Here is a 9561-nt window from a genome sequence, read left to right as displayed (position 1 = left end):
TGTGTGAGCATGAAACCTAAAAATTTGCCCGCTTCTACTGCAAAGGTGCATTTTGCAGGATTAAGTCGCATGTCATGCTTCCTTATAGTGTCAAACACTTGAGCCAGGTCGGATAATAATGTCTCTTCACTTTGTGTCTTTATCAACATGTCATCCACATAGACTTCCATGATTTTCCCGATGTGATCTGAGAAGACTTTATTCATTAGCCTTTGATAAGTAGCTCCCGCATTCTTGAGACTGAAAGGCATCACAATGTAGTAGTAATTTGCTTTTGGCATAAAAAATGAGGTCTTTTCTTGATCTGGTGGATACATGGTGATTTGGTTGTATCCGGAATATGCATCCATGAAGGAGAGGTATCTATATCCGGAGGAAGCATCTACCAGAGTGTCGATACTTGGGAATTGGTAAGGATCTTTTGGGCAGGCTTTGTTGAGGTCTGTGTAGTCGGTGCACATTCGCCACTTCCCATTTGATTTTTTCACCAAGACGACGTTAGCTAGCCATAGTGGGTACTTGACTTCTCTTATGAATCCTGCCTCCAGTAGTCCTTGTACCTGTTCTTCCACAGCTTGGGATCGCTCTGGCCCAAGTTTTCTTCGTCTCTGCTGTACCGGCCGAGATCCTGGGTAGACCGCCAATTTATGACACATTAGCTTGGGGTCTATGCCTGGCATGTCTGCAGCTTTCCATGCAAAGAGATCGACATTATCTCATAAGAACTGTACTAGTAATTCCTTTCCATCTCCTTTCAGGATCGTGCCAATATTAGTCATTTTGTTCGAGGTGTCTCCGATCTGAACCTTCTCTATCTCACCTTCTGGCTACTGACGGAGTTCTTCTCGTCTCTAAACTCTGCCAAGCTCAATTGTATGAAACTCTTCTCCTCTGCCTCTGAGGTTTAGACTTTAGTTATAACAGCGGCATGCCATCTTTTGATCTGCTTTTATTGTGGCTATCCCCTCTGTAGTTGGGAATTTCATGCATAGATGTGGAGTCGAGACTATTGCACCGGATGCGTCCTCTTTAGTGAATGTGATTGCAGGGATGTCAGGTGCCTCCTCCTTTCCCTCGACATGATATAATTCTTTGAGATATCTTTTGCGAGTTGATTTGGAGATTCCTCCCCCTGCGAATCCGTCGTGTATCATGTGGACGTGTCTTTCCGGTGTACGAGGTGATCGCACGGTTCGTCCGATGTCTTCGTCCCTTCGTCTCTTTCTTTGGTCATCATCTCAGGTGGCTAGAAACCGATCTAGTTTTCCTTCCCTCACCAATTTTTCTATGATGTTCTTTAGATCGAAGCACTCGTTGGTGGAGTGCCCTCGCACTCGATGATATTCGCAATATTCATTCCGGTTTCCTCCTCCTCTTTTGCCTTTGAGTGGCCGAGCTGGGGGAATTTTCTCCGTATGGCAGACTTCTTTGTATACGTCGACTAGGGATGCCCTGAGAGGGGTGTAATTGTGGTTTTTTCTATTTTCTCCCCTTGTCGATCTTCTTTCCTTTTGAATTCCTTGTCTTTATCTCGGCAGGGGACCCCGGATTTTGAGGTCTCTCCCAACCAAGCGTTTTCTTCCATGTTGATGTATTTTTCTGCTCGCTCCTGCACTTCATCTAGGGAGGTATGGTACTTTTTGGATATGGATTGGCTAAAAGGTCCTTCTCGTAGGCCATTGATGAGTCCCATAATGGCGGCCTCTGTTGGCAAGCTTTGTATGTCCATGCATGTTTTGTTGAATCTTTCCATGTAGTTGCGGAGGCTCTCCCGATCTCCTTGCTTGATCCCCAGTAAACTGGGGGCGTGCTTGGCCTTATCTTTCTGGATGGAGAATCTGGCTAGGAATTTTTTGGCCAGGTCGTCAAAGTTTGAGATGGACTTTGGAGGTAGGTTGTCAAACCATCTGATTGCTTTCTTCGTGAGAGTTGTTGGAAAAGCTTTGCAGCGAACGGCATCTGAGGCGTCGGTGAGGTACATTCTGCTTCTGAAATTGCTGAGATAATGGTTGGGATCTGTGGTTCCATCATACAAAATCATATCCGGGAGTTTGAGGTCTTTTGGAATTTTGGTTTTCATGATTTCCCTGGTGAATGGTTCTTGTTCTTTGCGTGAATTTTCCTCAGGAGTCGTCCGAGGAGCTTTTGATTTGAGATCGGCTTCTAATTGCCGTAGTTTATCTTCCAATTCTCGACGCCGCCGTACCTCTCTTTGTAGATCCTTCCCGACCTCTCGTTGTTGTTGGGTTTCTTTTTCAAGTTTCTATTACCCCTGGATTTGATGAGTTTTTGTCCCCGTTGGATTCCGGAGTATCCTTTAGCGTAGTGTCTGCATTTTTGTGCGGTGTTCTATTTTCCAGATCTGAATCGTGGTCGTTGTCATGACCGTCCACCATGATGTTGGGATGACTTCCAGGTTCCCCGGCAACGGCGCCAATGTTCCGAGGGTTACCTGAAACTGTAGGTCGATCTCGGACGAGAGCCTCTGTACTGGTCGGAGATGACGTGTCCGGCTGGTGGGTGGCGGCCAGAGATATCGTGTCCGATTCATCAGACTGGCTGCACTGCTGATCCTTCGTCACCGGAGGGTGGGGGGTACCTGCAAGAGACTCCGATGCTTAAGTTAGCATGGGTATTAAGCAGGTTTTATGTAGAATCAGAGTATGAGTTATACATGGGTGCTCCAGTGTATTTATAGTAGTGTGGGCTGACCTTTCCGATAAGATAAGTTAGTTATCTTATCTTATCTTAACTTATTTTAAGTGAAGTCAGCTTATCTTCAAGGGAACCGCCTTTATCTCCATAGGCTTGGGTTGCCTTTGGATTTGGGTCGTGTTCCTCTATTTGGGCCCTTTATTGCGCTTTCCTGTCGATTTGGCCGACCTCTTTGAGAAGAGGTCGGGCAGCCTGACCTGAAGAGGTCGGTCGCTTTGTCACCAATCATCCTAGGTCGGATATCTCGACCCAGGGTATGAACACTTACTCTTTCATATCTTTAATCTGTGTTCAGAGTTACAATTGGATTGCTTTTATGAATTATTGATGCAGAATACTTTTCTATTCAATTTTACTATTTATTTAATCGCTTCCAATTTAATTTTAATTACCATGTCTCTTTTCTACTCTTATTATCTTTTTATGAAAATAGCATTCATGTTAACCGAGTAGATCCCAACTTGACTTAGGGGTTGACTAATAGGAGACCCTTGAGTTGGGAAACTCAAGAGTCAATCTATAATTGAAAATTGTTGGCTGGTTCATGTGCTTGACTTTCCTTTATTCATTAAAGGTTAACTAAGTAATAACAACAACCTTTTACCATTATTCTTGAGAAATTCCAACAAGGATAGAACTTCCGATTAATCTTCCCCCGGTCAAGACCTTTTTATTCAATTTACATAGAATCGCTTGTTAGTTTTCATTGCTTTAATTTATAATTAATTATTTCTCTATTTCCCAATTCTAAAACCTCTTAGAAAATCTCCTGATCAATAAATAGCAATCTCTTAGCAACTCGTTAGGAGACGACCTGGGATTCATACTAATAGTATTTTATTCTTATTTTTGTGACACTGACGAATCGGAATTTTCTATCGGTAAAGAAATTCACAAATATATTCTCGTTGCTAGTATAGTTTCTAAACCAATAGAGAATCCTTTCGTACAAAAGTTTTGGTTGTCACTAAAGCAAACCCAATAAAATTTATAACCGAAGTATTTAAACCTCGGGTCGTCTCTCAAGGAATTACAGGGAGGTGTATTTATTATTGGTTATGGAAGATTATCTTTTTGGGGTTTTTGGAATAATGAACAGGAAAAGTAAATTGCAAGAATTAAAGTAATAACTAATAAAGCTCTTAGCAAGGTATGAGAATTGAAAATCCTGTCCTAGTTATCCTTATCAATTGTGATGAGAATTGTTCATTACTCCCACTTATTTAACCCTTACTAAATAAAGAAAAGTTAAGTGGACTAATCAACTTGATTCCTCAAGTCCTAGTCAACTCCTAAGGAAAGACTAACTTTAGAGGGATCCAAATCGACCAGCAAATTCCAATTATCAATCAACAAAGGAGTTTGATAACTCAAGTGCCACCAATTACTCAACCAAAGCCAAAAGGAGAGAAATCTAAATATTGAAAGCATCAATCACACAAATTGGAGAAAGCAACCACATATCTAAAATACCTCAATTTGCATTAAATAAAGAAATCAAATCTAACATGGAGTTCATAAACCAAATTGGGAAAACAAACAAACTAAAGTAATAGAATAAATAAAAGTAGAAGAGAAATTAAATTAAAGGAATATTGAACCTGGAATGGAGAAGAAGTAAACCTAACCTAAGAAAAATCTTAAATCCTAAAACCTAAGAGAGAGGAGAGAACCTCTCTCTCTAGAAACTACATCTAAAACCTAAAATTATGAATAATGAATTGTGTATGAATGAATTGATTCGCACACTTTGTAGCTTCTAATCTGTGTTTTCTGTGCCAAAAACTGGGTCAAAAATAGCCCAAAAATCGCCCCCAGTGATTTCTGATACGTCCAGCACGCGTACGCGTCGTCCACGCATACGCGTGGATTGAATTTTTGCCAGGTCACACGTACGCGTGATCCACGCGTGCGCATCGCCGATCTTCAGGGCAGCAATGACAAATTATATATCGTTGTGAAGCTCCAGATGTTAGCTTTCCAATGCAACTAGAACCGCCTCATTGGACCTTTGTAGCTCATGTTATGGTCGAATTAGTACGAAGAGGTCAGGCTGGACAGCTTAGCAATTCCTTCAGTTTCTTGTATTCCTTCCACTTTTTCATGCTTCCTTTCCATCCTCCAAGCCATTCCAGCCCTATAAATCTTGAAATCACTTAACACACATATCAAGGCATCAAATGGTAATAAGAGAGGATTAAAATTAGCTAAATTAAGAGCAGAGAACATATTTTTAATCATAGCACAAAATTAGGAAGGAAAACGTAAAACATGCGAATTGTATGAATAAGTGTGAGAATAATGAATAAAATCCACCAGATTAAGCACAGGATAAACCCTAAAAATGGGGTTTATCAACCTCCCTACACTTAAACATTAGCATGTCCTCATGCTAAGCTCAAGAGAACTAAAAGAGTGAAGAGCAATGGTAGAGAGTATGAAATACAACCTATCTATGTAAATGCAACTACATGCAAAATATTTCTACCTACTTGGTCAAAGTAAATAAATCTTCCAAGAACAGACATGAACTGGATTTCACCAATTCAAATCATAAAATAAAGTACAAGTAAACTTACAGAAGAAAATAGCCCATGAAAGCCGAGAACAAAGAATCGAGCCTCGAACCTTCACTGGAAGTGTATACACTCTAATCACTCATGTGTTTAAGGTTCGATTCTCTCAATTCTCTTCTAACCTTGCTTTCTAAGGCTTGCTCTTCTTCTACCAATCAACAGAAATTTGATGCACAAATACACATATCAAGAGGTCTTTTAAGGGTTGTAATGGGGTTAGGGTCAAGGTAGGATTGTATTTGGTCAAGTGGACTAAAATCTGAATCCTTAATTAACCTAAACTTCTCACCTGACTTAAGACAATCCATGTAATAAAAATACAAAACCTAACTGTCCATTAACCATGTTTTCCACATATTTATGCATCCTGATTCGAGTACAGTACATATGCATTTCTATCACCATTTACTTTGGGGCATTTTGTCCCCTTTTATTATTTGCTCTTTTTCTTTTCTTTTCTTTTCTTTTTTTCTTTTTCTTTTTTCATTATATATATGCCTTTATTTTTTTTCTTTTTTTCTTTTGTTTTTCTCAATGCATATGATTAAATTATTGAATGCAATAATATGTGCTCAACTATTATTTTGCATAATTTCACGAGAATATACAACACCCAATTCTCAAAACAAATATTAGCAAACCCAACTTTCCCACACTTAAATCATGCATACTCTCACTAGTCTAAGCTAACCAAGGATTTAAATTAAGGACATTATTGTTTTCCACTTAGAGTTAATGATGTACTAAAGTAAAGAACAAATGGGATAAGTAGGCTCAACATTGGTTTACAAGGGATAATGAAAAGGTTAAGGCCATATGGGTATGTAACCTCAGTGAAACAAGGCCTCAATCATATAAGTGCATGCATACATCAAATAATGGAAATATAGAATTAAGTAAGACAAAGATCACAATTTTAGAGAGAAAAATACACACCAAAAATAAAATATTGGTTGATAAAATGGAACCAATCAAATAGGCTCAAAATCTTACTGGATTTTGTGTGTTCGAGCTCTAAACCATGTTCCAAATTAAGATTCTTCAAGCAAGTTTAACAAAAAATTTTAATTTAAATTAGTGAAATACTATAAAAAGTTTCTTGAAAAAGAAAATGTTACTTCAACCAAGTAGTAGCAAAATGCACAAAATTAAACATGCAAATGTGACAACTAACAAGGAAAATAAAACATTGGTGTTGAGACGAAATAGCGAACCCACAGAAGTCGGTATCAACCTCCCCACACTTAAATATTGCACCGTCCTCGGTGCATGCTAAGATGTGCAAGTGGACGGGGTTCTCCAACTGACGCTTTTTTCTCTATAGATTGTGCAGATGGACTTGTTTGTTACCCCATATAGATGTTCTTTTCCTTTCCTTTCCCGGTGGCCATCCTGAAAGAAGAGGAAAAGAAGAAAAGTAACCCAGAAACAAAGATAGAAAACAAATAAAATATGGGTGTTAATGCCACATAACGAGGGTCTCAATTACATGGTAGCTATAACATGCAAGTGAGAAAATAGTAGAAGCAAATGGCATATCAGTAGTGCAAAAATTGCAACAAATGGGGGAAAGGGAGTGGGTAATACAAGATAGTATAAGTGCATGTCAATGCAAATGGAATGCAAGTATCATAAAAGAATAGCATTGACTTATGAATAATAATACCCAATCAGAATAAAACAAGTCATGAAGCACCAGAATAATACCAGAAAAGATGTAACAGTTGAATAAGAAAATTTAACACCAATAGAAAAATAATAAATTTAGAAAAGAAAATAAGAATATGCACAAAATTAAAATGCAATAGATGAAAGTATGAAAATAAATTAAGTAAAATAGAATGAAAGTGAAGAAGGATGAGAACTTAAAGAGATGAAGAAGAAGAAAGTAAGAAAGGAGGAGGAAAGAATGAGAAAGGAGAGAGAAAAGGAGAAGAATGGAATCTGTGAAGCGACGCGTAAGCGTCGCCCACGCGTACGCGTGGGTGTGCAAAAGAATAGGCGACGCGTAAGCGTCGCCCACGCTTACGCGTGGGTGACCAAGAATCCTAGTGACGCGTAAGAGTCGGTCACGCGTACGCGTGACTACTGGTTGTGCTAAACGCACAATACCAGCACCAAGGCAGCACAACTCTCGGCCAAATCACCCATTGACGCTGATCTGGTGATCCACGCGTTCGCGTCGCTGACGCTTACACGTGGGGTGACTAAAATACGTGTGACGCGCATGCGTCGTCCACGCGTATGCGTGGGTTGGCTCGTGCGCAAGGCACCCTTGCTGCACAGCTCCCGCGTAACTTTCTGTAAGGTTTAGCATCACATGTGACGCGTGCGCGTAATTCACGCGCACACGTGGAACGAGCTTTTCTCCTCCCTTTTTCTTTTTTTCTTTTTTTTTATATATGCAGAATGCATAATGCAGAATACATATGATTATGCAAAAATTATGAATGCATATTGAGAAAAACAAAATAAAATAGAACTAAGAATAAAAAGAGACGATCATATCATGGTGGGTTGTCTCCCACCTAGCACTTTTAGTTAAAGTCCTTAAGTTGGACATTTTAGTGAGCTCCTTGTCATGGAGGCTTGTGCTTGAACTCATCCAGGAATCCCACCAGTGTTTGTAATTCCAGTAGCCTCCGGGGTCCCAAACTAGGCACATAAAGCCTTCGAGCAGGTTAAAGCAAGTGACAAGGCTCCAGGAGTGTTGATTGTTAGAATGAATTCTGGGGTCCCAAACCTTGCTTTTGCACCTGTCTTCTTGTTGGTCATCATTTTTCCACTTGGGTGGTGAGCAATCGGAATTCTCGCAGAGACATCCAAACAGCTTCCTAGACCCATTCAATTGAGAATTATACCAACCCTTGTACTTCACTTTGGAGCATGCAACCATACTGAACCTTGCATGACAACTCTTACTACTAACCATCTCCCTCTTACTCTTATAGCCACAAAGAGCTTTAAGTTGCCCATCCTTCTCATGCAAAGCATATTCAAGTGGGCTAATTAAGCTTAGAGATGAGAGATTTACCCACTTGAATGAAGGGATGGATGGTGATGGCTTTGGGGGAGAGGTCTCCAACAACCTTGGCAAGGTGATCTCTAGCTCCATTCCTTTGGGCCCTTCTTTGACAACCTCCACCTCTTTGCAAGCTTCTTCAATATCAACCTCTTCCTCTTGGTAGCTTTCTTCCAATTCGATCTCTTCTTCATTGTTCACCAAGGGCATGGGAGGTTGTGCTTCTTCTTCTTTAATTTCCATGTCAAGTCTAATGGGAGAGGATTCAAATGTAGATAAGAATTCATCGATGATTGAATCCATCTCTTGATCATCCCCTTCAAAGTCTTCAACCATGATATGCCTTGGAGGTTTGATGACTAAAATTCACACCCCATTCAAAAATTGGTGAATTAGTTCTTTTGGCATGCGCACCAAAATTATCGTCAAGTAATAATCCACAGTAGAGTGGGATCGTATCCATAGAGATTGGCAAATTCGAGCAGTTTTAATTAATTGATGAATTAGTCAAGCGGATCAATAAGATAGTGAAGTACAGAATTGTAAATGACATAAATGTAAATGACTAGAATATAAAGAAAATCAATAAAATGCAGAATATAAAGAAAAGCAATAAAATCCAAAAATAGAAATGGCAGAATGTAAAGTGCAGAATCATAAATGACTTGAATGTAAATGGGAATGGGGGATTGTTGAATGTAAAATTAAGTTGTAAAGAAATGGATAAATAAGAATGGGAAAATTCACTGAGATTGGGAGATGTTGTCTCTTTGGATAAAATCTAGATTATATCCTCTTCAATCATGCAACTCATTGACCTCTTGGCAATCATGATTGATTGAGCCCCAATCCCTTGGTGACTCAATCTCTCAGATCTTGATCAATAGCCAATTCCTTGGACTAATTGCTCATGAAGAGAGATATGCTTGGTCCCTGATTATACCACACACCATTATAGGTTCAAGTAGAGGGAGGATTATATGTCACATATCCAAACACCAAAACCCAGATTCTACTCTCAAGTGTGAAAAGGGATTTCAAGCATGGTTTCATGTTTCCTTTCCCAAGGTTCCCATGAAATCCAATTGCATTCAATCTCTTTCCCAAGATAATTGAACACTAAGCATTAAGAACGAAATTCCTTCTAGCAAATCAAAGAGAAGATGAAGAGAAGAAGAATTTCACTATTATCAATCCATCAAGTACAAAGGAGCTCCCTCTCTCAATGAGAGGGAAGTTAACTACTCA

The sequence above is a fragment of the Arachis hypogaea genome, chromosome 14, assembly GCF_003086295.3.
Source record: "Arachis hypogaea cultivar Tifrunner chromosome 14, arahy.Tifrunner.gnm2.J5K5, whole genome shotgun sequence".
NCBI classification, from domain to species: Eukaryota; Viridiplantae; Streptophyta; class Magnoliopsida; order Fabales; family Fabaceae; genus Arachis; species Arachis hypogaea.
This window is presented reverse-complemented; position numbering follows the sequence as displayed.